The 26,169-nt window shown below is 38.9% G+C and overlaps 1 protein-coding gene across 6 annotated transcripts in view; it reads right to left on the minus strand.

Moving 5' to 3' along the window:
• Positions 1–26,169, minus strand: part of SIPA1L1 (signal induced proliferation associated 1 like 1) — a 447,306-nt gene that overhangs the window by 298,828 nt on the left and 122,309 nt on the right. For 5 of the 6 annotated variants that reach the window (XM_034992842.1, XM_034992846.1, XM_034992844.1 and 2 more), the window contains one exon: positions 7,250–7,340. The exons of the other annotated variant lie outside the window; for it this stretch is intronic. The gene's annotated coding sequence lies outside the window, so the exon portion shown is untranslated. The remainder of the gene's footprint in view (positions 1–7,249; positions 7,341–26,169) is intronic. 6 annotated transcript variants of the gene reach the window in all.

Here is a 26,169-nt window from a genome sequence, read left to right on the forward strand (position 1 = left end):
AAATAGACAATGTCTAAACCTGTCTTTCAATTAAGTAATTCCCCTTATTAATAACAGTGATAGGGGTGCCTGGGTGGCTCAGTCGGTTAAGCGTCTGCCTTCAGCTCGGGTCGTGATCCCAGGGTCCTGGGATCGAGCCCCATGTCAGGTTCTCTGCTCAGCAGGGAGCCTGCTTCTCCCTTGCCCTCTACCCACAGCTCCGCCTGCTTGTGCTCTCTCTCTGCCAAATAAATAAATAAAATCTTTTAAATATATACATATATATACACATATAAATGATAGTATTTGAGTGCCCACAATATGCCAGTCACATAATAGTCTCTACCTCATATAATCGATATAACAATCTTAGCAGATGGATATTATTATCCCACTTTTTTTTATTATCCCCTTTTTATAAAGAGTACAAGTAGGAATAAGTGAAATTCTAAATCTTGCCCAAAGCAAATTAAGAAGTGATAGCATTAGAATTCAAACCCAAGATGATTGATCCTTTTCCAATATTCTTGCTCTTTGTATTCAATGTCACATAACCTCCAATAATAACAGTTTAATACATACTGTGTTCCTGGTACAATATGGATGAATGAGCTGTTCATTATTTCATTTAATCTCTAAAATAACCCTGTAAGATGGTTATTATGAGCCACATTTTTTTCGTTTGAGGAAACAGAGTAGTTACGTGACTGCCAAGGTAACACAGCTAACTAAGCAGGAACCCAAACCTAAGTCCATCTGAAACAAAGCCTGTGTTTCTACTACTGTAGTACATAGCTTCCACCTTATAGTATTTAGAGTAATTATAATTTAGGAATTACTTATAAATTACTAGTTTACTGTTTATAATATTACATGAAAATGCACATGATAAACTATAAACTATGTTAAAATATGTTATAAATATTTTTCAGAAAAAAACTAGAAAGACAGATGGCAAAAAAATTATATGAGTGATAGGATCACTGGCAAATCTTTTCCTAATTTGTTTTCCTAGTTTCTCCTTAATTATAACACATAACTTACATAAAGGTTTTGTAAAACACGCACATACACACAAAAACCACATTTTAGTATTTTTTTCCCTCTGTTCTCTGGAACCTATCAAATGAAATTTCAACTAGAAAACGTGATACAAGTTTAACATACCTCCAGAATTGAACAAATGGTGAACAACAATGAAAACTATGCCGCAGAATTAAATCACACAGCATTAAGGAAAAATAAATAGCTTTTCGATTTTTGTATCATACTTACCCCAAAAAACAAAGTAAGTAAAAGAGACAGGTATTCAGAATTCCTTAAGTTGGATGAAATGCTTGGAGGAAAATTACCAAAACCAACCAAGTTCATGCAACTCAAGAAAAACACACCTGAAAACTACAGTACAAAATCTTCACAGAAAAAAAGTCCATTTTAGTGACCATCCAGGCATTTGAGATTAGCAATTAATCTGAAGAAATGACTTAGTGACTCTAAAATGTCATTTAAACTAAACAACTAACCAGAATGTGAATGCCCACATTTAACCAAATTTACTTTTCAAAATATATATGCTTATCTTGCTCACTGACCCCACATCACCTCCGTAAAACCTCTTCAGAAACAGTTTAATCATAACCTGCAAGTGGGAAGTGCATAAATTTCATTTCCTTAATGGAAACCACCACTCAACTACTGAATGATAGAAATACAGTATCAATTTTCAAAGCCATCGAATACTGTGCATTCCAAAAGAAGAAAACCCTGTGGGATTAGGAGGGAGAAAGGGGAAGCTTCAACTTTTTCCAAAATGTTTTGTGATCTTAAACAAATATGGCAGAAGGTTAAGATCTGACGAAGCTAGAAGGCATTATATAATTCTCTACCCTTTCTAGCCTACTTGAAATATTTTTAAAGTAAACAGAGTAATAAGTTTTAATATCTGTAAGTCAATACAACACTCTTCCTCTTAGTATACTTGTACTGATTAAAACACACCCACACCATCTCAACATCCCTCCAGCCCAACCTGTGACATTTTACCACAGGGAAGCCACTGTTGACATGAATACCAAACAATCCCTAATATTTAGTTTGTTCCTTTGCAAAGCATGAATTCAGAAAAATTACCATATGATGGGAAAAAAAAATTCAAAATTATTTATGCAATGATGACAAACTAGTCATAAATCCCAAGATGTTTTCTGTGTACACCTTGAATCCATTTCTAAATTGAAAATAATAGGTTTACCTCTCAAAATAGCATACTTCCAGAACAGATAGTCCTAATCTCCCACAGGAAAGCACAGGCTCAAGACACCTTACAAAGTGTGCCACCTACTCTTCACACCAGAAAAGTCATTTTTGGTATTAAAGTGACAAGAGAATATATTAATGACAAGATTGAGGCCTGAAAAAAAGCAAAGAGATGTTAAGAAAGTTGAGCAGTTAACTTTCTTCTCACTGAAAGAACCAGAATAATATTTGTATGTGCTTTTGACCCCATGGGCAAAGGCACGAAGTGGAAATTGCTGTCGTATACAGGAAACAGATGGGGTGGATAATGCAACTAGATAATCAACTGCCCCCTCTTCCCTTTGCTAGAATGTAAAAAACATTCAGTTAATAACGAAACAAACTAGAAAAGCGGAAGTTCATAGCTGACGCAGGACTTGAACGCGTGAAGGAACATGTTACAAGCACCACACACTGGTTAGAGCTAAATGACAAAGAAAGTTTCAGCAACGTGTTTCCTTACTCTCAAAAATGACTGTTACACTTGCCACAGCCTCCTCAAAGCCGAGACCCAGCTATACGACACTTCACCAACCAGGTCCCCTTAACTGAGGCAATTATTTGCTGTATTTAAGAACAAGTATTTACTTTAAGTAAATACACTTTCTTTTAAGGTGTTAATTCCAGTATAGTTAACATAGTGTTATATATATATGATTCACCAGTTCCATATATTACTCAGGGCTCATCAAGGTAAGTGCAGTCTTAATCCCCATCACCTATTTCACCCATCCCCCCACCCACCTCCCCTCTGGGAACCATCGGTTTGTTCTCCATAGCTAAGAGTCTGTTTCTTGGTTTGTCTCTTTTTTTTTCCTTTGCTTATTTGTTTTGTTTATTAAAATCCACATTTGAGTGAGATCATACGGTATTTGTCTTCTCTGACTGACTTCTTTCACATAGCATTATACTCTCTAAATCCATCCATGTCATGGCAAATGGCAAGATTTCATTCTTTTTTATGACTAACATTCCATTGTATATATATACTTCTTTATCCATTCATCAGTCGATGCACATTTGGGCTGCTTCATATCTTGGCTATTGTAAATAATGCTGCAATAAACATAGGCATGCATGTATCTTTTCAAATTCGTGTTTTCATATTCTTTAGGTAAATACCCAGCAGTAGAATTATTGGATCATATGCTAATTCTATTTTTAATTTATGAGGAAGCTCCATACTCTTTTCCAGAATGGCTGTATCGTTTGCATTCCCACCAACAGTGCACGAGGGTTCCTTTTTCTCCACATTCTCACCAACACTTGTTTATGGTTTTGATTTTAGTCATTCTGACAAGTGTGAGTTGAGATCTCACTGTGGTTTTGATGTGCATTTCCCTGATGATTAGTGATGCTGAGCATCTTTTCATGTGCCTGTTGGCCATCTGTATGTCTTCTTTGGAGAAATGTCTATTTATGTCTTCTGCTCATTTTTTAATTGGATTATTTGGGGGATTTTTTGGTGCTGAGTTGTGTAAATTCTTCATATATTTTGGATACTAACCTTTTATCAGGTATGTCATTTACAAATATCTTCTCCCATTCAGTAGGTGTCTTTTAGTTTTATTGACTGTTTCCTCTGCTGTATAATTCAAACACTTCTTAAACATCAACTGGGTATAAGGCTCTGAGTTTCAAAAAGCTGCAGAGTTCCAAAGATCCCAATGGCAGACTTTCCTCTCAAGAAGTTTACAGCCCAATTCATGGTGAAGGACATGTAAAAACAGCAATAATAAAAGCCAAAGTGTTGGCCAGCACGACCTCAAGAAATGGCAAAAGAACATAAAGCTTCTAAGGTCAACTCAATGGGATCAAGGAAAGTTTCCAACAGGCAAAAAAGAGACAGAGGAAAAGCAACTGGGGGAAGAAACAGAGAATAAAGACAGAAAAGGCTGCAATGCACATGGTGTGTGAGTAAACAAAGAGTATAAACCACGGAGATACACTTTAAATATTAAACATACAAAGAAACACTTAAACTCTAAAGACTGCGTGGAAATTTTCCTCGAGAGCCACCGGAGACAGACTGGCTTTCCTATCAATTCAGTGTCTCATCTAGCTTTGGCCTCAGAGCCAGGGAACCAGATGCCTCCCTCGACACCATTTCTGGCATCCATGACCTTGTGTGGGATCGATCACCACGCGATTACAAAGATGACTAGCAAATCCCGTCATCCTAACAGCGTCAGTTAGGGCAGAGGGCATGTCATTCGGAGTTGTTGTAGTACGGATGCTCACCTTCAAATACAGAGAAGCACTCAGGTGAACTTGGAATGACTTGTAATTCTATCAGGCCGCTGAAGTAGGAGTATTTTTTTTTTTTAATCTATGTTGCTGCTAATGCCTTACGAAGTTTTTGTTATGTTCATTGTACAAGGAGAGGTATGCTAGCAGAGTGAGTGAGCGTGTCTGGTTTTCCCCTCCCAGCTTTACTGAAATCTAACTGACATACAAAATTATATTAGCTTAAGGTGTGCAATGTAACCATTTGATAGGTGTAGATGCTACAAAATGATCAGCACAATAATTTTAGTTAGCACCCATCACCTCACGCAGCTACAAATAAATATTTATTATTGCAAAAGAAAATGCTACAAGTTTAATGATGAACCTGAAAACGTAGTAGTACAATATTAGATCAGAACTTTCAAATAGTGCCTACATTGGAAAATAATAATCTTCAACAAGTTAGTCTAAAGAACAAAAATTAAATTTCAGTTTTTTAATTCTATGTAAGCCATAAGCTTTTCAAGAAAAAAAAATGTTAATCTATGTGGGAAATGGTCACATCTTCTAAAGCACAGAAAGCAAACTCTGCTAGCTTCAATGGTAGACTGCCTCATGGTGCCCCTAGGTGAGGTGTTCAAACAAGATGAAATTGTGGCTTCTACATTTAAAAGGCTACCTGGACAAAAGAAAGGCTGAATACCATACATGGCAAATAATGTCAACCAAGCACCACTAACAACCGGATTGCAAAGAAAGTAGTTCATTGGCTGGAACCAAGAGCAAGGGCAAGGAGAAGGACTGAGGGGTTGGTGGTGGAAAGCTGGAACCCCCCCACAAAGTTTCCAAACAACCTGCAGGCAATGAGGAACTAGGGAAGGTTCTCGAGGAATCATCATAATCAGAAACAAACGTGCCTTTATGTACGTGTGCCCACACATACCCATATGCATATTTTTCTCTTTTCCCCCCAGAATCTTCAACAGTAATGTGGAAGAGAGCCCAAGAGAGGAAGGGCACGGAATAAGGAAAGACTAGTAACAAGGCTGTTGCAGCTTCCTAGGTGAGAGATGACTGGGGCCTCAACCAGGAGAGTGGGATTAGAGAAACGAAGGAATCTGAGAGAGACAGGGACATAAAACTGACAGCACCTGGAAAACAATTAGGTGTGATGACTGGGAAAAATGGAACCGAAGTCAAAATAAGAAAGTGCACCACCATAAAATGAACAACTACACTATTCTCAAAAATAGTATTTTTATCAAAGTTCCATTAAGTCATCTTTGAGGTTATTAATATTTATCTTCAACACAGTCTGAAACCATCCATTAGCCACACAGAGACCAGTTCAAGAAACACTCAGCTCTAGATGGGCATTTTGAGATGTGTCAGTCTAGTTCCACTTGAAAATCTGTCAGTAAGTAGTTTAAATTTATCAAAAGATAGAAGATAATCCACAAAAGAAACATCCCCAAAATAGAACTAACTCAAGATTCTCCACAATGAATTATATTTGCTCAATGAATTTCAAAATAGGATCTAAGTTTCATGCTCCAGTTAATGAGTTTGGCATTAACTCATTACCTCACACTGTAAAATATAATAAACCTTTTAAAATGACATGCAATATAATATATGGTAAATTACTAACAATGACACTGAAAACAATATAAAAGTATACATATATAGGGGCGCCTGGGTGGCTCAGTCGGTTAGGCGTCTGCCTTCGGCTCAGGTCATGATCCCAGAGTCCTGGGACTGAGCCCCACATCGGGCTCCCTGCTCGGCAGGGAGTCTGCTTCTCCCTCTGCCTCTGCCCCTCCCCCCTACTTGTGCACCTGTGCTCACTTGCTCTCTCTCTCTCTCTCTCTCAAATAAATAAATAAAACCTTTAAAAGAAAATGTATATACAATGTAGTTAGGATTAATGCCTATACAAGAACTAAAAAGATAACATTTTAGAAAAAAATTACGCCATTTTTATCATACCACCTTCTTTTTCCAGCTTTGAGGTATAATCAACAAATAAAACTGGGGCGCCTGGGTGGCTCAGTCAGTTAAATGCCTAACCCTTGGTTTCGGCTCAGGTCAAGATCTCATGGGTCATGGGATGGAGCCCCATGTCAGACTCCACACTTGGCAGGGGGTTTGCTCAAGATTCTCTCTCCCCCTCTCCTTCTGCCCCTTTGCCCACTCACACTCACTCTCGCTCTCAAATAAATACATAAATGTTAAAAACTGTAAGCTATTTACAGTGTATAACAGATGATTTGATATACATATACACTGTGAAATGATCCACTCCATCGAATTAATTAACACAAACATCACTTCCCATATTCACTTTTTTTTAAAAAAAACTTAATTGAACAATACAGTGTTAATCAGCTACAGTCACTGTGTTATACATTAGACCCTCAGAACTATTAGTCTCATAACTGAAAGTTTGTATCCCATACCACCTTCTTAATATTCAAAATCAGAGTAATTGACCACTTAGATGAAATCTCTTTGGGGAACATGTTGGTTTCTAAAGATTAACAGGCTGATCTGGAACTGGGAAAAACACACAAACCCACGTCAACAATTCAAAGTACAACCATAAATGAACAAACAAGAGACAATATTTGACCAGGCACATAAAAATTAGGCAAAAAGAAGTGGGGCAAAAGAAACACATTTGTGGAGGGCCTCCTAGAAGTCTGACATTGGGCGAAGCAGACACTCTCTCCCACCCCATACTCACTGTATAATGAGTCTTTGGATAATCGGGTATAAGCTTCATGAACGCAGAGAGGGCTTGGTAACCAGCATATCTGCAGGTTCTCAAACAGCACCTGGCACACAATAAGTACTCAGTAAATATCTGTTAGCTGCATGGATGAATGGATGAATCGCTAGATGGCTGGCGGATGAATGAATAGCTATTTTCAATAATAATGGTGGCCTAGCTCACGTACACCCAAAGACATCCTGGCAGCTTAGGAGAAAGGGAGCAAGAAATGTCCTCCAAGCCACTGTGTTCCCTTGCCCAAATACAGGTTATCATAGGTCATCACAGTAGAGTGGACAAAGCATGGGCTCCACCATCAGACCTGGATGGGAAGCCAGGTTTCAGACTTACCTTCAGTGGGTCCCTGGACAAGTTACTACTCTATGACTGAAATGCATAGACTAATTCTTTAATCTTGAAGTTGTAAAAAGGCTTAACTGAAATAATGTAAGTGGAGTACATAGCAAATGCCTAGCACATAATTAGTACTTAATATAAATCTCTCCACACACTGGGCCCAGGGAAATGGCCCTGGTGCTCATACAGTCTGGGTCTTAGGGGTGAAGTCCAAGGGAGAGGTCTCAGTGAAAGGAATCCTAGTGCAGTCCACAGCAGGACAGCTCTGGAGTCATTTTAAAATGTCAATCCAAAGGCCTGGATCATTATATATCACGTTGGAGGGAATGAACAATCATAGCAGGGGCCTACGTAAAATTCAAAGAGGATACTGGCCTCTGCCATGCAAGGAAATACAAAACGAAACAATTAGCGTATATTCTGTGCCTGACAATTTCACACTTGCCAAAATTAGTATACTTTTCTTTACTATTATGTCAAATCCACTTTTTTGACAATACCTGAACTATACAGTTGATCCTTGAATAACATGGGTTTGAACTGCGCAGGTCCACTTATACACAGATTTTGGTCAATAAATACAATACAGAACTGTAAATGTATTTTCTCTTCTTTATGTATTTTCTTAACAATATTCTCTTTTCTCTAGCTTACTTTATTGTAAGAATACAGTATGTGATACACGTAACATACATCTGTTAATTGACTATTTATGTTAACAGCAAGGCTTCCGGTCAACAGTAGGCTATTAGTAGTTAAGTTTTTGAGAAGTCAAAACTCATACTCAGGGGCGCCTATGTGGCTCAGTCATTAAGCGTCTGCCTTCAGCTCAGGTCAGCTCAGGTCATGATCCCAGTGTACTGAGACCGAACCCCAAGTCGGGCTCGTGCTCTGTGGAAGCCTCTTTCTCCCTCTCCCACTCCCCCTGCTTGTGTTCCCTCTCTCACTGTGTCTCTCTCTGTCAAATAAATAAATAAAAATCTTTAAAAAAAAACCTCAAAAAAATAAATAAATAAATAAAAATAAATTTAAAAAAACCTCATACTCAGATTTTCAACTGTGCGAGGGATCTGCACCCCTAACCCCGACGTTGTTCAAGAGTCAACCGTATTTTTTTGATTTGATGAAATTATGGATCATCAAGGTTCTTTTCAAGAAAGATTTCCCAAGGGCCCTATCCAGCTCCATCTCTAAGAGACCAATATAAGTGCACATTTGGCTATAATTATGCCCTTCTGTATTCTCTCTTTCACACTTCCATCATCATATCATACAGTGCAGCCCAATTATAAAACATGACTAATATCCCCAAACTTTGTATCCATAATTGAAAATGTAAAAAAAATTTTAAGTAAGTTCTAATAGTTTCCTCTTGAGTTAGTAGCAAAGTAAATTATAAAATTTGTATATTATCTTTCTAATTATTGCTTATCCATCAGGTGAAGTCCTCTTAATGAGTCAATGAGAAAATTATCTTAACTTTAGAAGGTGCTTTGAGTATATTATTCAACTACAGTGTCAGGAATATCTAAAATGTCTGGTTTTTTGCAACATGAATCCACATAATTTAAATCAAGCCTGAATCCAAAATCATTAAATTCAAATATGCAGATGAAGAGTTTGCTTTTGGACAAAGGTCATCTTAATCACTGCTGATTTTAAATGAACATTTTACAAAGGACATATATAGCTGGGGAGGTGGAAAATAAGAGAACAAATTAAGGTAGGGGGAGACAGTCACAGCAGAGAAAGTCTCTCAAGAAAGTTCTTTCTTATAAACAAAAATCTAGGTATCAATCATCAAGTCCAGAGAGTATAGCAATGGAACAAGAGATTGATAGCACAATATTCTAAGAACTTAAACCAATTTACGAAATCTCTATCTACAAAGTAATAGTCCCTTACAGACGGTTCCAGTTAATGAATCAACATTTGGAAAGGAATACAATATAATTTTGTGAACAGAGGAACTGAAGCTATTTAGAATAGCAGGGGAAGGCACACCCTGTTTTGATTGGAATCAGCCAGAAGCTATGAGAAAAAGGATTTGTGCCCAGTAGAACAACTCCCTGAAGAAATCTAGGACGGTATGTTGGCAGGAACAAAGAAAAAACTTGGGCAGCAAGTACTACGCTTCACCCACAGGATTATCAGCAACTCTATCCACCCTTGCCAGCCTTATGTCACATACGTATCAGGGAGCTTTCTGAAGATTATAATGCAGGCTTCCCTTGCTACTTAAAACAAGAGTACTCCTACGAAACCTTTCGTAAGCCGAAACAGTGCAAAGCAAAGAAGCAGCTGCCATTTCATAAAAGCGAAAATCCTCTTTGGATTTCTTCAGTTAGCGAAAACAGGTACTAACACAGGTCTTTTGTAAAAGTGAAGTGGCATAAAGCAGACTTTGCCACAGTGGAAGAAACTGACCCTGCCCTAGTAACCTATCACCTGGGAACAGGATTCTCTTATCACAGTACAAAATACTTGTCTCCTTGGAAATACAAGTCTCATTGTTAACAACTGATGTTCCAGTAGACATCAATGTTCAGAAATTTCTGTTTAAGCATATCAGGTTTCCCACAGTCTGATCAGCCCTGGTAACCAGACTACTGGTGCTGATGAACTACCAAGCTCCTTTTAAAGCAATCCCTGCACACATAAGCCTGGTCAGTTATAAATCAGCTTTTGCAAACTATGTGCTCTACATCATATTAGAATACGGTATGTTCCTCAGTTGCCCACAGTGTACATTCAATTTTATTTGGAACATATCTTAGTACAGATTTCCTTCACTCCCAAATGCTAATGTCATCTTTCTGTAAATGCCTATCACTTCTTCACCACAATTACCAAAAAGATGGTAATTTTCAATTTTCTCTTAGCCTCCTTTCTTAGTCCTAATAAAGCGTCTCTGGTATGTTCACAATAGGTGTCTTTGCCATAGACATTCTGCTGCTGCAAGCATTTTCACCACATCTTCACCTCGTAACTAATTGGCCATAAGGCAATTTCTATAAAAGATAAAATAACTGGTTGACAGTTTGGTTTCATTTAAGATAAAACAACTTGGGGCGCCTGGGTGGCTCAGTCAGTTAAGCGTCTGCCTTCAGCTCGGGTCATGATCCCAGGGCCCTGGGATCGAGCCCCACGTCGGGCTCTCTGCTCAGTGGGAGCCTACTTCTCCCTTTCCCTGCTTGTGCTCAGTCTCTCTTTGTCAAATAAAATCTTTAAACAAAAAAATATAAATAAATAAGATAAAACAACTTGTTGACAGTTTGGTTTCATTTCTCCATTGAAGAATCAATCTCCTCCGGCACAGTTAATGTATTGAAAGCTAGCTGTCAGTTTGGTTTCATTTCTCCATGGACAAAGTTCCCATTTTTTATTATATAAATGTTACGTAGCCTTCATAATGGTCTATACACCAGTAGCCACGGTGGTCTTAAAATAGTGGATGATGACTACATATACCGACTTGACAGAAAATACTGTGACAGGGCTTACAGGAGGGGTGAAATAGAAGCGTAATGCCAGACTGCATACTGCACTATACTAGAAAATAACAACACATGAATTACAACGATAACAAAGCCCCGTTGGTTACAATATTACATCAGCATTTCTTCCCCATTTCCCGCACAACTCTGGATTGTGTATTAAGGGATATATGACAATATGCCAAGAATGAACAACAGTGTAGAAGACTCTCACGATGCAATACAAAACCCAGGTACAAATATATATCCTAGTATTTGGAAAACTGATACCTCTTAATGGAGAAGAAACTAATAATAAATTTTATCAATTTTTTCATGTTTCATTATGACCTTTTTAACATCCCTCTTCTTTCATTATTTTATCTCTTACGACAAAACTACCTTATAACCAATGAGCGACACAGCAAAAATGTTTGTGGCAAAACTACCTAGAACCCTGATTAAGATGTGGTTCTTCTTTAAGAAAAAATGTGATTCTTCTTGAAAATATGATTATGATTACAACAATTTGACAACCTTTTTTTAACCATTTTTTAATGTAAAAAATTTTTTTATTTGAGTATAGCTGACACATAATGCTACATTAGTTTCAGGTCAATTTGATAACTCTGAAGAAGTTTTAAAAGGTCACCCAAAATACAGTGGTCTTGTGGAAACTAGGAATGCCTCACCATATAATGACACCCTCTCTGTTGGCATCTTTAATAAAGGATTCAGGAAAACTGTACTCCTGATCTTCTAAAGTATTAATTGGCCAATCAAAAAGCTCAGCTATTAATCTCACAAATGTTAAGTGCCAAAGCCACAATAAGATGTCAAATGTGAATTAAATTCATTCACTCAGAGGGCGCCTGGGTGGCGCAGTCATTTAAGGGTTCGACTCTTAGTTTTAACTCAGGTTGTGATCTCAGGGTTGTGAGACTGAGCCCTGCGTCGGGCTCTGTGCTCAGCGAGGTGTCTGCCTATGATTCTCTCTCCCTCTCCCTCAGCCCCTGCCCCCCATGCACACATGCTCGCTCTTAAATAAATAAATATATATATATATTCATTCGCTCACAAGTTATTGAATACCCTGGATGTGCCATTTATGGAGTGCTGTTCAGGCACTGAAAAGTCAAATAGGCTACATAATCCCAAATACTTTACAACCCAAAGGAGCAAGCTAAGCAACTAAATAAAAAATTTCTATAATACTATAATAGGTGGTATGTGTTATAAAGTAACTAACTCTAGGAAGCCAGAAAAACTCTACAGATGGTAACTTTTAAGCTAGTCCTAAAAAAGGAATTTAAAAATTTTTATTTAGCAAGAGAAAGGAGTGTCTTAAAAGAAACAGTAAGGGCACCAAAGGATAAGAAGTCACCTTACGCAAGAAATTTCCCCATCACTGGAACAAACAAGGCTGGGTGACAGTACAGGGAGAGGAGTCAGAGGAAGCAAGATGGCCTTCTGCCATGTTAACGCCTTCAGACTTCCTCCTATGCATTATGAGAATTCCTATAGTGTTTGCCTGCAGGAGCTTGTCCTCAGGAGGTACCAGTCATTGGGAGTCACAGCTTTCCCTCGGGTCCTCAAGCTTCTGAAAAGTGGAGATGAGAGTGGTTGCTGTGCAAGGAGATGGGTGGATACTCTTCCTCTCCATCTAAATTTGCATAGGCTGACAACAACCCTCAGGGTCCTCTTGGTACCCACCAGATTTTGAATGGCTTCAGATAATCTTAAAAGCGTGGAATCTTAGAATGCAAAGGGAACCAGCAGAACAGTCTCACTTCCCATCAACTACCAGAATTTCTTCTCTACACCCTGATAAATGGCTCCATATTGAACAAGTAAAATGTCCTCCCGGTATCCTCTCTTCCTCAGAAGCACTTAGTACAGTTTTTCTAACCAGGCCTCATTTGAAATCCTTTCTATAATCTTCTCCAACGCGGGCCCCTCCTTATAACGTAGTCTTGTTGGTCAGAGCTGAGCACAAAAAACCCCAGTGCCCTCCAACCACAGCAGAGCACTGAACGACGTCAGGTTCTTTGTGCGGACAAAGTATCCCTCAGTTGCACAGACCTTTATAAAAGTGCAAGGCCTGGATCACATTAAATCTGTGGTCAAATAAAACACCTTGTCCTTGTTCATTTGAACTGTTCTCATAAGCACTGTTTACCTCTCCTTTAAATCACTGAGGATCATTGTGTGTTAACATTTATTTGTGTGATTACCTAAATAACGTCTTTGTATCTCCAGCCCAGGCACCGAATAACCTGAATGCAGGCACAAAACTATCTTACAGTATTTTGCCTTTTATTTCCTTTCCATTACCACTGTATTATGAGGTCCTGGCACAGTACCTGTTCCAAAGGAAGGGTTGAAGAGATGTCAGAAGAAGAATTCGATGTATATACAAAAAAATTACATGAGCAAGATATGGTAAGTGTGATAAGAGCATTGAAATCAACCTTCTGGAAACTCAGTGGAGATTCTTTGACTTCCTCTGTGAAGGAAAGGCATCATGTAGGAATAAACGCATCCAAGCCAATTCCTGAGTGGTGTTTGAACCAAAAAATCAAAGCAAAGAAAATACCTGGACAACAAAACAACCAATGAAAACTGTATTTTTGAAGAACCATTATTTATGTGGGAAATTATTCATAATATTAAGTTAATAAAAAGGATATAAAACAGTATGCACCCCCCTCCCACACACACATACACAAAAAATACCCTGAAAGTAAATAGTTTAAATATTAACAAGAGTTATTGCTGAGTTGTGGGATTACTGGTCATCTTTATTTTCTTCTTTATACTCTATTGTAGCTTCCGAAATTTTCTATAATAAAGATCTTCATAATCAGTAGGGGAAATATTAGGATTTTTAAACTCATTTAGGATGAAACTGCAATAACATTTTAAGTCTTTAGGCTTTATCCGAAAAGGTTTCTGGAGTGTTTTTTTTTTCATGGCCATATTTACATGAATGTTGTAAGCAGAAGGAATGCTAGAGAACAGATTCCAGTCCTAAAGAAATATTATAATGCTCCCTCCCACCCAAAAAATTACATTTATTCTCTGATCTATTTTTTTGCACCTTGATAATGGGTATGAAGAGACTTGTATTTATAGGTTAATACAGGAAATCAGAAGCCAGCACTGCTCCACAGAACATCAATTCCCTCTCACGCTCTCAGCTGGGCCCTTTGAACAATAAAATACATACCGACATCACCACACTGCAGTCAGCATATCAAATGGAGGAACACTGGAGTTCTGAGAACAGCTAAACAGTATTATAAACAAAGGTCCACTCATGGCGCCTGGGTGGCGCAGTTGGATGAGCACCCAACTCTTGGTTTCGGCTCAGGTCATGATCTCAGGGTTGTGAGATGGAGCCCCACAGCAGGTTCCCCGCTCAGCAGGGAGTCTGCTTGAGATCCTCTCTCCCTCTGCCTCTCCCCCTGCTCACAAGCGCTCGCTTGCTCTCTCTCTTTCTCTCTCTCTCAAATAAATAAAATCTTTAAATAAAGGTCTACTCTTTGAATTAATAGATACCTTAGTCTACAGTTAACAAGTTAAGAAGTATGCCACAAATTAATGTCATTACCAAATAAAAGAAGGAAACTATACCAAGTCTTCCAAAACATGAGCATCTAGCTTGTCCCCGGCAAACTCCTGGAAATCTGAGAGTCTAAAGTACCCTTCTGTATCTAAGACTACATAAAATATAGAAACAGTGGTGGAAAAACTACCACTTTCAATAGATGTCAGACTTCCTACAAACAGTACTATCCTAAAAATAATCTAAATGGAAGTGAAAGGTTCTCTGAGCAATGGTCATCAATCATGTCTCTTCCTTACTCTGACAAAGAATGGCAAAAGGGAAATGCACAAATTATGAAGAAATGCAGTTTGCAGATAGTTAAACCCACAGCCCCCTGAGCCATCTCAGAGAGACTCCCTGCATGACTCACCTCTTTCTGCCCCCTTACAGGCTCTCAGCTTTGGCCTGCTTGCCCCCTTCTTTCCAGGTGCCACCACCTACCCAATTCTAGGGCTCTGCTCCCCTCAGGACTTCTTGCAGAGGAGTGTGCCCTATTTCACCCTTTACCCAAGCTTCCCTGTCTCTGAAACAAACAAACCTTCCTGAATACTTTGGAGATTCATCAGAAATCACTACTGATAAACAGGTATGGTGGTAAAAAATCATGGCACACCACGATTAGAGATTTAAGAAAGCTCTTCAATGGGAAATTAAGATCCTAGCTGAAACATAGGTAGTACTGGGACTCTTGGGTGTGAAACAGATGGGTCTGGGCAGCTTTAGGGTCCTAAAGCTCCTCAGCTGATTCTGATGTTGAGCCAATGCTGGAAACTGCTGTCCCAGACCCTCAGTTTTCTGTCCTTTATACACTAAGTGTATTCAAGATTCCACCACCTTCTGCAGGGAGGACCTCTGTTCCCCAGCCACTCAGATGCTAGGCTATCTGGTTAGGAAAGAAGAGCAGATGTGACTTTGCCAGCCCCTGGAGTCCAGAACCTGGCACAGAAAGGGTCAGCTTCAATTATGTTAAAAATTCACTTATATGAATTCATAGCATTCCCCAGGTTACGAAAAGAGAAGCTGAAGTATGTGCAGAAGCTATCCACACTGAAATCCTTAGCAAACCTGGTAGATAATGATAGTCCTGTGGTTTTGTAGAAAATTCCTTATGAATGATCTCCCAAATATGCAAGATAAATTAGAATTTACTTCCGTGCTTACAGCTTGGATCAATTAAAATCTAAGTGGTGGCTTTTGCTATGACAAAGACCTGCATATATATTTTTTGCTGAATAACTTTTGTTATTTAATGGTACATTATCTTAAATTGAGAAACAGTGAACAAAATATTTTGCAGTATCTTCTGACTGTGGGAAAACCTTAAAATCACATCGCCGTTTTCTTTTTTTTTTAATTTTATTATGTTATGTTAATCACCATACATTACATCATTAGTTTTTGATGTAGTGTTCCATGATTCATTGTTTGCGTATAACACCCAGTGCTCCATTCAACACATTGCCGTTTTCTGTAAGCTAGAGTTGTTTCTCACAAACTCAAATATTTGAACACCTTGTATAAAGTACTTACTGTGCCCTGATATCTCACTACACACTATTCTCTGCAGAGTAGGATTTAGATACAAAGGTGATCAACGTTGGCTTCTATCCAAAAAGAGGTTTCCATAACATCATACTGATGCTCTAGAAATTAACCTCCACTTCTCTTTTAGCCTTTTAGCCACAACAAACTGAATCATATCAAAAGTATCTGCGTTAGGGTTTTATTTAAACACTAAGCACAAGGCACCTGGGTGGCTCGGTCGGTTAAGTATCTGCCTTTGACTCAGGTCATGACCCCAGAGTCCTGGGATGGAGCCCCACATCGCATAGGGCTCCCTACTCAGCGGGGAGCCTGCTTCTCCCTTTCCCTCTGACCCTCCTCCCCGCTCATGCGTGCTCTCTCTCTCTCACTCTCTTAAATAAATAAATAAATAAATAAATAAATAAATAAATAAATAAATAAATATCTTTAAAAAAAAACATTAAGCACAATAAAACCAACCATTTTAATGGCTCAAGAAACAAGAAAGCCACAAAATCCAATAACTTATGCACAGGAGGGTTATTATGCTGGTGAAGTCACTTTCACTATGTGAAAGAGACGACATTTTTCCATGTGCTAGAACAGAAAATCATGACACATGCCTACCAGAGGACAATCTGAGAGATAAAATGGTTATACAGAGGGACAGTTTCAAACACATGTATGCATACTTTGTCATAAACAATCTTTTCACTCACATTTGTATGCGCCTTCTATAATTCAGAAGATCCTAACAGCTAGAGAAGCCACATACACAAAACTTTCCTGGCTACAGTACCCACTCCTATCTTTGATTAATAAATTAAAAACAAACGTTAAGATCTGACCTTTACTATTTTTTAAGCAGCTCTGTATTAAAATATTTATTCAGTCTATCTTCTAGTATCTACCCATATCTAAGAGCCAACTAGTGTTCACAGGGAAGTATGGGCACACCTAACATAAGCCAAAAGGGAAGGTACACAGTAGTGAGCATAAAGTACTGCACTAGGACTCAAAAGACCTGAGTATGAATCCTGGTTAAACCAAACACTCACTGAACCTAGCTAAGCCTCAGCGAGGTCACCCATGAATTAAAGACAGTAAAACGTGACCTGTCTAAACAGTGTTGTTGAAGATATATATCTGTAAGATAACACATTTGCAAATGATCTTCAACTAAAAATGTGAAGCATCATTCAGCTGCTGTTCTAGTTAGAAACCACTAGGACAGGGGCGCCTGGGTGGCTCAGTCCTTAAGTGTCTGCCCTCGGCTCAGGTCCTGATCCCAGGGTCCTGGGATCGAGCCCCACATCAGGCTCCCTGCTCGGCGGGGAGCCTGCTTCTCCCTCTGCCACTCCCCCTGCTTGTGTTCCCTCTCTCGCTGTGTCTCTCTCTGTAAAATAAATAAATAAAATCTTTTAAAAAAGAAACCACTAGGACACCCCAAGACAAGTCAGTGTTCCTCTGTTTACTCATCTTTTAGGTTTTGCCATTTCCTCCTTCCCTCCTTCCCTCCCTTTTCTTCCTTCATGTAACAGATATTTGCCAGGCTCCTGCCATAGACCAGACACGGTTCCAGACTTGCACTGTCCAATACCATAAGCGGTAGAAACATGTAGCTATTAGGCATTCAACATGGCTCTAGTCCAAATTGAGACATGCTATAAATGTAAAATACACACTGTATTTTGAAGACTTGGTGTGAACAAAAGAAAGTAAAATATCTCAATAATTTTTTATATGGATTACACATTGAGAAGATAATATTTTGGATATTAGGTTAACCATATATATTATTCAAATTAATTTCTTGTCTTTCTTTGTACTTTATTTTAACATGGAAACTAGAAGTTCAAAAATTTTTAAATACACGGAGGCTCACATTATATTTCTATTTGACAATGCTATTCTAGACTCTGGGGATATTTCAGGGAACAAAACCATGAAACTTATGTTTCAACATGTGTGGTCCTAAGATCTTCAGTAATCAGTAGAAAAGAAAAACTAAAACCAGCAACTGTGTGTAGAGAGGACCCTGGGATGGAAGCCGCACACACAAGAGACAGACCTTCCCTCTGGCCCTTCCTTCTGCCCATGGTAGGGCCCACGGTCCCCAGAATAATCAGGCAGTACAATGGTGAGCTATGACCTCAAACATCTTGGAGAAGACAGTCCCTTCCCTGTTCGGCACTCCTAAGAACACGACCACTATCCATCCAAACTTAGCGAGGGACAAAGCTTTTAATTTGGGGCCATCACTAGTTTTCTGGCATCATTTGTGCTACTTTGGCTCGTGCCTCAAAAGCACTTTTAGGGGTGTGTGGGTGGCTCAGTGGGTTAAGCGTCTGCCTTCGGCTCGGGTCATGATTCCAGGGTCCTGGGATGGAGCCCCACATCAGGCTCCCCGCTCTGCAGGAAGCCTGCTTCTCCCTCTCCCACTCCCCCTGCTTGTGTTCCCTCTCTTGCTGTCTCTATCAAAAAAAAAAAAAAAAAAAAAAAAAGGCACTTTTAAAAGGTTTTCCCATGGTAGGTAGGAAGAGTTAAAGACACCCTTGTCTGGATTCCAACACTCTCCTTCATTATGAGAGCGCTTCATCACCTTCCCCTCCATGGGCCCAATGAACCACACCTTCAGCTCTCGCATCACAGCCACCGTGCTTCCAGATAAAGGGCAAGAGGCTGAATTCAACAGCACAAGTCATGACCCCAATCTCAAGGTCCCTATTGGTCCGAGGCAGTCAAAAAAAAACTTGAGTCAGGTTGACCACATGCCAGCTAAATGTGAGGTTACTTGTTGTAAGATTTTAAGGAATTTCTGGAGGGTGAACTGTATAATTTAGTACAAATGGGCCTATTTTTTAATAGCACTTTTCCTACCAAGAAGGCATCATGTTCGAATTTCATATTCCATGTGTTAGGAACTTAGCTTAAATTCAAACCACCACATGGCAAATGTTTTGCTGGCCCATACAACTTTCTGGCAGATTATAAAGAAAACTGGGGCTTTCAAGAGATTCTTTATACTATAAAATGCCCTAGTGGGTGTAGCAGGAAGCGGAGGGGCTCAGGTGTCAAGGTGGGCAGTGTTCTTTCATAACTGACCCCATCTATGTCCTCTGCTCATGCTGTTCTCTTTGAGGGCATGCCCTGTCCCCTCTGCCAACTTAAAGATTACACCTCAATGAGGGCCCAGCCCAGAGCCTGGCCCTCCCAGAAATTGTCCCCAGCAACCCCAAACCTGATAATCTCTCTCCTTCTTTCTCAGAGGAACCCAGTCAACCAAAACCTTGTATCATCTATTTATCTCTTCTCTGGATATTCAAACACCTGTAACTCAGAAGGAAAGCAATTTAAAAAGTCAGTATGATGTCTGAAAATTTATTACTCTCCCTTTCATCAGTTGGGATTTATCTGAGCTTTATTCAGCAGCAAAGATGAACCTAACACCAGGGATACAAAAAGGATACACAATCCCAATACTCACATAATTCACAGTCTAGCTGAGAAATAAAGTAAACAATGATCCTACCACCTAATGAACATTGTATTAAAGGTTCTGGCAAAGCACCATGGAAGCCCACAGGAGGGCTCTTCTTCCTGGGTGACTGAGGAAAGCCTCTCACAGAAAGGTGATATATAAGCCAAAAATTGAGAACTGAGTAGAAATTGACAAGGCAACACGGGAAGGGCCTTTCAAAGGCAATAAAGCATGGCACATTAAAAGAAACGAGAGGGGCGCCTGGGTGGCTCAGTCGTTAAGCGTCTGCCTTCGGCTCGGGTCATGGTCCCAGGGTCCTGGGATCGAGCCCCGCATCGGGCTCCCTGCTCCACGGGAAGCCTGCTTCTCCCTCTCCCTCTGTCTGCCGCTCTGCCTACTTGTGCTCTCTCTCTCTGTTAAATAAATAAATAAAAATCTTTTAAAAAAATTTTTAAAAAATAAAAAATAAAAGAAACGAGAGAATGTGTTTAAAACCCCTATACAGAATCACCAAAAAAAAAAAAAAAAATATCTTCCAATATATTAAATTATTTATGTGGGCATTTGAGGATCTACATACAGACTCCAATCCACCTTTTCTACATTTCCCAGAGTATAACATAGCAAGTAAGGGTAGGCTCTCCAGAACCAGCCTGGGGTCAAATTCTACTATGTAGCCTTATACAAGTTTCTTAACCAACCTCAACTTTTCATCTGTAACATGGGGATGACAATCTGCCTACCTCATAGACTTATTATATTATTGTTATGAGAAAATGAATTGAAACAAACAATAATTATCACAAATTAGGCATTCAATAAATGCTTGTATCAGTATCATTATGACTACCACTATTTACTTTTCCATGCTAGACACAGCAGCAAATCTTAAGTTCTTGTCCCCAACACCTGCCCATGCCTCCACATGAAGAACTCTTCCTACGTCCAAATCCCACCCAGCAAGACATTGCTTAAATTCCACCACCTGCATGAAGCTTCACTGAGCCTGCTCGCCTCACGCATTAGGGAAATGAGCGTCTCTCTTCCTCTGAACTCCCAGCGCAGTCTGCAGGTCTTTCTTGGGGCACTCTTCACTCCAGTGCCATTATGCCCACATGTGATTTCCCTACAGGCCTACAGCTCTTTAAGAGCAAGGACTACACCTTCCCAATCTTTGCTTCCCCAGAGAACTGACAGGCCTTTTCACATATGGGCAATCAGTGTTTGCTGCTGAACAAATTAAAATACTCTCCCCTTTAATTAAGTCAAGAACAGATTAGAGCTTTTAAAATTGCTGTACCATCTACCAAGCTATTCTTCCTAATAAAAACCCTTCCCCAGAAAGAAACTCAGTTCAATTTTACATAGCTCCTTTGTAAAGGAATCCTAAGAAAAGTCAATAATAAGATGTTCTTCAAGTGACTGACAACTGACAAAATGGAGTAAAAACAGTAAAAACTGCTGGGGAAAACAATCGCGCTCCTTTCTCCATTCTCTAAACAGGTTCTAATGTAAATTTGTTTAGGCTACTGTTGCTTTTCTGTTCCATATTTACAAAAGGTGGGACAAAGTTTCAACAGTAATGCCATTGTCATTGCTTATCTAGATTCTGAAGCCTATTCTGTCTGGTTTTACCACTTTCTACCACCCATGTAAAGGAAGGCTAGCCTGGAACCACCCAGACCACTTGGTTTACATAATTACAGTGTCAATACCAAAGTACACAGGACTCTTATATTTGGTGCCCCTGTCCTTAGTGAAAATACACCAGAAAACGAGAATCACCACTCTTCTCCAAAACCTACCTAACTCAAAACATAGCTATTGCTAAGTACAACTTGATTAAAATCCTAAACTTTAATTAGCAGAGAAAAAAAAGTTAACTAGGATTGGCTTCCTCTTACAATAAAAATATTTTGACATTCAAGCAATTCAAAGATAGTCTTCATGTACTATGCCATACTGGTGACTTTTCTAAAAGAAAAGCCTTTATTAAAAAATATGGTTTAACAAAGCAAAAAAAAAAAAAAGGAGAAAATAAAGCAGAGCTCAAGTGGTACTTCCCTGTATGTAACTGTTTTCCATCATATCCCACTGGATTCAAAATGAAGGAATTAGGCAAACAGAAGTGAGGTTATCAAGCCAGAAACACATTCAGAGACAAGGGTACCAAGAATGTACAACCTGACCAGCACACAAAGAAATCCACAAAATCATCACACTGCAGTTCCCTACAAAGTAACAAAGTAGGATTGTTCTATTCAATAATAATGCTACCTTAAAATTAAGATTATTTTAAATATTTCTAGGACCAAAAAGATCATGATCATGACTTTTCAAACACTTAAGTTGTTTACACCTTTTGTCAACAAATGTAAAAGTTCATAGCTACATGACTCTAATTTTTATTTTTAAAAAACACCATTTCTAGTGTATTGATCACCATTATCCCCAAACTGACAAAATCACTACAAATTTACCATTTCCTCTATAATCTAGGTGCTCCTAAATACACTCAGCAAGAGCAGAGGGGGAGGGGAGGATTCCAAATTAAGTAAGTGACACGCCAATAAATGCTTTACACTTTGCCCAAATATAAACTGTGTTATGGTAAGAGCTAGTTATTAGTATCTTTTTTTACAGATCTCCCCATTAACAGTGGGAAAACTTCCATTTTTCTCACATCTGGAACATGTTTTAAGAGGCTTATGTGAGCAGCATATAAATGCTGCAAAGCCACTAGTAGTTAGATCTTTGGTCTTCAAGTGCCATGGACCTTATGTTCAAATATGACCATAACCATGAAAGTATTATGGTTATTAAGAGATCAGACATGGCTGGATCTAAAAGCACTGTGAATCAGCCATATTATCCATATTCTACTTGAGATTACTGCCTTGCTTCCCCAGGCTAACAGCTTTGCCTCTCTATCAAGGCCTCCTGTCCCTGACACTGCTCTAGATTTGTTCTTCCCTCCCTTCTAAAAAACTTAATGGACCTATATCCTATTCCCTTATGGTCCCATTCTCCAGGTAAACTATATGCAACTGGAATGCCAGAGGCAGATGATACCTCAACATGTAACTTCTTCAGTGATAATACCAATACTTAACAGGAGTCTTTAGAAAGCATCCCAAAATACCAGGTCAAACATGGAGCAATTTAGAGGTAAGTTCGTGAGCATCTTTTAAATAACAACACTTAGCAATAACAGCATTTAGAGAGCTGTCTGTTCTACCTTTATGCTGGACTAGAACCATGCTATGAAAGTGTTATGAAATGAGTTGTTTGTTTGTTTTTTTTACAATTTTATTTTGCATGCTTTTATGACTCCCTAAAGCTGGATGAGTATGACATGAGGTATGTAGTTTGCCAGTTCTTTCAAGTCTGAGGTGCGGCACAGAGAGCACACTTGAGATTTATTTTTGTTGCTTTCACAGTATGATGACTTTTCCTACCTTTATATCCGACCCACGGACAGGAACAAAGGCAACACAGATCTGCACACTTTGAAATGTCAACAGAAACCTGCAAACCCAGGTTCTCAGAGGAGCTAAAGTTTAAGGACCAGAGTGACAAAAAGGGGAGGCAGAGAGCAAGTAACCAAAAAAAGACATCATGTGTCTGAGCTGGCCACCTTCTCTACCTGTCAAAAGGAAGCCATGCCTGACGGGAGGGAGCCACACCTAGACCTGATCTCTCTGTCTAGGCTGCCCTTGAGCAGAGCAGAGAATGTGCTGAGCTGCGTGCGGGTGTCGGGGGGAGATGGGCAGCTGGCCACAGATGCTACCTGTCAAGTACCATGTAGGACCAGCTCCTGGTCCTCAGCTAAGGTTAAACAATAATTACATTTAATTACATATTTACTGTGACAGGAAAGGTGAAATGAGTATTATTTTGCAAAGCACAGGACAAGTTTTCCACTATGAAGAATATTATACTAAAAGTTATTTGCAAGAACCATCCAATTACCAAAAGGTATAAATACAAATAGTTTACTTCCTGACTGCCCCAAGAGCACATTAATTATTCAATACACTGTCTTAAACAGATGCCCCACTTTATAATTTTTTAAGGACTTTCTTTTATCTTACAAGTAAGGTACCCTTAAAAAGACTGTGAAGTTCCTATTTCCCATTCATAGGTGAAGCAAGGCAGTGTATTCAAACGACTTACCCAAATTAAAACAATAACTCAGTGACTTTTGAATTCTAGGTCAAGGAAGCATCTATTTTAGATAACAGGCATAATGTGTTCATTTCCAAAAAGAAGGCACTCGAAAGAATACAGCAACAATTGGGGTACCTGGGTGGCTCAGTCAGTTAAGCGTCTGACTCTTGATTTTGGCTCAGGTCATGATCTGAGAGTCATGAGATCAATCCCCACATCAGGCTCTGCACTCAGCACCAACTCTGCTTGTCCCTCTCCCTCTGCTCCTCCCACCGTTCTCTCTCTCTCTCAAATAAATAAAATCTTAAAAAAAAAGAATATGGCAACAATTAATAAATTCTCAAAATTCAAAGGGTAATCAATCATTTATACTGTTATATAATTGTTAGACCCCTCCAACAAAAAAATGACAGTACTAGGAAAATTATAAAATGGAAAATGTACAAACTGCTGCTCAATGTCTACCAAACCAAACACAAAGAAAGTAAACACCACTAACACTTTCTAATGTAAGTGAAATCCACAGCAGGAAATACATTAGTTTTCAAATCACTGAAATATAATAGACACCCCCTATACACACACACACACACACACACACACACTTTCTTCTTTTCCATACATTGCAAGAAGTTACACTGAATTAGGGTTTTACATACTAAAGATCGGTTTAACAATAATGTACGTCAATTAAAAAGTTTCATGTAAGTAAACTAGAAAGTAGATGGACAAAAGAATAGGACAAAAGTAGATGACTGAATATATGCTTACTTCCATTCCCTCCAGAAAAGACAATAAAAGAAAAATGTGATTAGAGACAAAAGAATATTAGAGATGTCTACAAAATTCCAAACGATGAGAAACCAGTGCATAACTGGAAACTGATTTAGCAAACTGGAGAAAGCTAAAACCTAACTGACAAAGATAGGAGTGAAGAGGCCACCAGGAAGAATATCCAACTAAAATAAAACGTCTGTTCATGATGCAGAATTCCAGAAAGGCTAAGAAACTGAGGTACTATGTAAGGGGTGAGGCTGAAAACAAAAGGAATTGGATTTAAGGGTCTGCATAAAGGACCAATTCCCTAACCCAACAACTGAGCAGCTTACTAATAAGCATGAGAACAGGGTTTATTCTGCATGCAACTAATGAGAGGGTCTGGGCCATGCATGATTGAAGGTAGGAATGAGTCTCTGCACTGAAAACCTGAGATACCAAGTTAACAGTAGAGAGCCAGCTCCTTCAGACTCAGACTGAAAGACTCTTCTACAAAAAATGACCAATCTGAAGGAAAAGACAAACAGAAACTGGTACCTGGGGACTCCCAATGAAGTAGCAGGGCCCAAGCGCATCAGCCAGAGGAGAACAGCAGACATTAGCCCCCCAACCATTCTGAATTTCTAACCAACTTCTAAGACAAAGAGCATGACCAGAGAAAAAAGAACATTATAATTATAAAAGGAACAATTTATCATGAAGATATAACAATTACAAATGTACACACATCTTAAAATAGAAGCAAAAATAGAATTAAGGAAAGAAAAGGACAATGACATGATTATAGTAAGAGATGTTCACACTCCATCTCAGTAATTGATAAAATTAGACCAAAAAAAAATCAGGAAAGGGCGCCTGGGTGGCTCAGTCGTTAAGCGTCTGCCTTCGGCTCAGGTCATGATCCCAGGGTCCTGGGATCGAGTCCCACATCGGGCTCCCTGCTCGGCGGGAAGCCTGCTTCTCCCTCTCCCACTCCCCCTGCTTGTGTTCCTGCTCTCACTATCTCTCTGTCAAATAAATAAGTAAAATCTTTAAAAAAAAAAAAAATCAGGAAAGACACAGAAGGTCTGAACAACATGATCAGCCACCTTGATCTGACATTTGCAGACAATCTAAAACTGAAGAATACACATTCCCTTCACATGGCACATGGCACATTACCAAGATAGACCATACGGTGTACTATAAAGTAAGTCTCAATAAATGTAAAAGGATTGTAATCACACAAAGTATATTCTCTGACAACACAGAATTAAATTAGAAATCAGTAACAATAAGATATCTAGGAAAATTTCAAATGTACAAAAACTGAACACACCTCTAAATAGTTCCATGGATCGAAGATAAAATTAAAAAGGAAATTCAGGAAATAATTTTGAACCAAATAGCAACAAAAATAAAACATATCAAAATTTGTGGGATGCAGCTCAAACAGTACTTAAAGGGAAACTTTAAACTTTAAAATACTTAATATAAGAAAATAAAAAGGATCTGCCAC

The sequence above is a fragment of the Mirounga leonina genome, unplaced genomic scaffold (genome assembly GCF_011800145.1).
Source record: "Mirounga leonina isolate KUSES-001 unplaced genomic scaffold, KU_Mleo_1.0 Mir_82, whole genome shotgun sequence".
Lineage (NCBI taxonomy): Eukaryota > Metazoa > Chordata > Mammalia > Carnivora > Phocidae > Mirounga > Mirounga leonina.